The sequence below is a fragment of the Penaeus monodon genome, chromosome 24, assembly GCF_015228065.2.
Source record: "Penaeus monodon isolate SGIC_2016 chromosome 24, NSTDA_Pmon_1, whole genome shotgun sequence".
NCBI lineage: Eukaryota > Metazoa > Arthropoda > Malacostraca > Decapoda > Penaeidae > Penaeus > Penaeus monodon.
This window is the reverse complement of record NC_051409.1, coordinates 3,197,565-3,197,872: the sequence shown is the minus strand read 5'-3', so window position 1 is coordinate 3,197,872 and position 308 is coordinate 3,197,565.

The following is a 308-nucleotide window of genomic DNA, read 5'->3' as shown; positions in this document are numbered from 1 at the left end:
ATGGCTGTATCATGACCGACAATTAATGCTATTTTATTAAATTTCAGGTACAGTATCTGTGGGCTGTGTAGCTTATTATATACAAGGATAGTTAGGCGTGGTGCGATAGTGTGAATAAGGAGGTTGCCGGACGCGCGTGCGCATGAGGGGGGAGAGGAGCGAGCGGGAAGAACTGGGATGTTCATGCAGATGTGTGCCTAAATAAATCACCCTAAACCAGGCACGCTGTGTCTCACTTATCCATCCTACATTATTTACTTTCTCTCAGTTTTAGTTTTTATCAGACCATAATTACGCCTCTCGTACAT